Raw genomic sequence first — 2,815 nt, forward strand, 5'->3', positions numbered from 1 at the left:
ATAGGCACCCAGGCTTATAGATTGCAGATAGTAATGCGATTAAAAAAAACAGGTATTACAAGAATCACTGGTCTCATGGATTAATGAACCTCAAAAGCCCTTGGCATTAATGACCATCAGTGGTCCAGGCAGTCATAGTCTCAATGGCCCTGGGCAGCAGCAAGGCCCAATGGCTTCAACAACAATGAATATCAATGGACTCACACAGTTCATGAGAACGAAAGTCTCAGGCAGCAATGACCATTGATAGAGCAGAGATTACATCAAACTCTTCTATTGATAAAAGAAATGATAATGCCAACTTCTGGGTAAACCACAGATAACGTGAGCAAAGTTTCATGTTCTGAAAATTGATATAAATATGAATTTTAGTTACAGCATCGTAAAAGCATGCCTTAGAAAAAAATAGATTTGAGGCATTTTATTGATTTAATTAGATATAGATGTGGCTAATAATCATGAAATATTATTTTTCACTCATTTATATGTGTTAGAAAAATGACGGAGGAAAATCTCACATTATGGATTCTATTACTAATTGATTTAATTTCATGTAAAGAATGTGAACATAATAAGACTAAAAGACCATTTCTTATTATTTAGTTTGGTTTCCATGTGAAAATTAACGTAATGTCATCTCATGTAATAACATTTGAACCGAAAATGACAAATGAAAAGTAGGTGCCACACTACTATATTTAGATGTGTTCTCATGAAACTTCTTTAGCATGTATTTCACATATGTATTATTCAAATAACACAAAATGACAAAGATTCATACACATTTTCTTATATGATTAATGTTGACACAAAAACAAAAGATTTTATGTGTACATTATTCTGACGTGTATTAATTATGATCAGTTTGGAATGTTTGCTAATGTATTTCTGTCATATTTTGAATTCACATACTAGTTTCCTAATAATGTATAATTCAATATTTAACATGATCTTGTACATTAACCCAAATTTCGTGTAGGCCTCATTTCCCTTTCAGGTGAAGTCATGGACAGAACATTTCCAAAGCGTATGAGAAATACCTGCAGTATTGCAAGTTGTATTGAAATGATACCTGTTTCCTTTGACATCTCACGAACTGAATAGTGCACTTGCAACAATTTTTGCTATACTCTGGAACAGCTGCTTGGAAAAGAATCCTTTTGAACCTTTGTGCTTTCTTTTTAATGCCCTATTGTTCAATGTGTCTTATGCTTACATGACCTCAGAAACTGCAATTGATTCACCTAATTTTTCCGGATTTATGTCTTCTTTTTGCCACATCACCATCACCCTATTGTGAATTAACCAATGAACTGAATGGGCTGACAGTTTGAGGTGATGTCAAGGGGGGTCACCCCGAAACTGTTCCAGTATAAATGCTCATTTTTGGAAGAACGTAAAGGCTTCTTTGGCCTATTGTGCTACTGGTTTCTGAGACTTTGGGAACTTTGACGCATTACTGCTGACAGTGTGCTAATTGCAGATTGAACCTTTTCGGATGAAGTGTTCAGGTCATGTTGCTGTGACTCTTGCTGTTACAGCTGTGAGCTTAGACAGATAACTGTCTTGGCGAACTAGACTGACTTCTTGGAACCTTGCTGAACTCTCCTTTGAGTCTTTACAAAGGCTCAACTGGCAATCTATCCCTATCGATACATATTCTGTATGTGATCAGAATCTGCCTCGGCTGAGGAAGATTTCACCATCTTATTCTCCTTGAATCACAGAGGCTTGGTATATTTCAGTAAATCATTTACTAATTGATTATTAGAGTTGTATGCTACTTTATTGAATGTAAATGTTCTTTACCATTTAGACTAAATAACTAAACTGTAATATTTAATTTGAGTCTGCTGTTCTGTCTGGTCATTCCTTCAGAGTGAAAGCCAGAAAGCAAAATCCCTGGAAACCACAATATATTCCATTGTTGTGGGTTTGCAGCCAGGGCCGGGCTCGCCGTAGCGGGCACCAGGTGTTTCCCCAGTGGGCCGCCTGGGTGGGGGGCAGCTGATTTTAGACCCTTGGGACCGTTTCTGTTACCTGGGGCCGGTTTTGCCGGTTTCAGTTCCCAGTCTGGCCCAGGTCGCAGCCCACTGTCATGCACTCCTCTGGATCGGGGGACACCTGGGACCCTTGTATGACCTTGCTCTGATACATGCAAATGCATAGAGGGCACCAATCACCTGCTTTCAATGTAATTTCACTGTTTTCTTTGCATGCACGAAGTCAATGCATGAGATGCAGATATCATGCAGACAGCAACAATTTGTAAAAAGCAGATCCGGGGTTCCCTTCTGTGCCTGGATTTCTAAAACAGGGCTACCCTCTAAACCCTGGTAGGGGAGCATAGGTAAGGTATGCAAACAATACTTCCTGGAGGCACAGATTGTGAAATTGAACATTCACATAACTCAAAAGAGTATCATAAGACTACAGCTGGAAAGGAAAGATGATCAAAGGAAATATCAAAAGTGGAATAAAGATTAGCATTTCTACACGTTGTATGCTGCAAATGTTAGATGATACCCACTAAATGAGAAAAGGAAGAGGCATATCATCTGAATATCATAGCGTGCTTGGATTCCAGTGAGGAACACAATGTTTTTTTCTCTTTTTTGTCTGATTGTTTTCCAGGACCGCTTTAAAAAACAAGCATTGAAAATGCAATAGGTCTCTCCTTTTATTAAGTCAAAGCCATTTGCTTTGCTAATGGTATTGTATAGCAAAGCAAATAACTTTATCTTCATTAAAGGCGAGACCTATTGCATTTTTAATGCATATTGATATGTATATATATGCATTTTTATATATGTGC

The sequence above is a fragment of the Lissotriton vulgaris genome, chromosome 5 (assembly GCF_964263255.1).
Source record: "Lissotriton vulgaris chromosome 5, aLisVul1.2, whole genome shotgun sequence".
Classification (NCBI taxonomy): Eukaryota; Metazoa; Chordata; class Amphibia; order Caudata; family Salamandridae; genus Lissotriton; species Lissotriton vulgaris.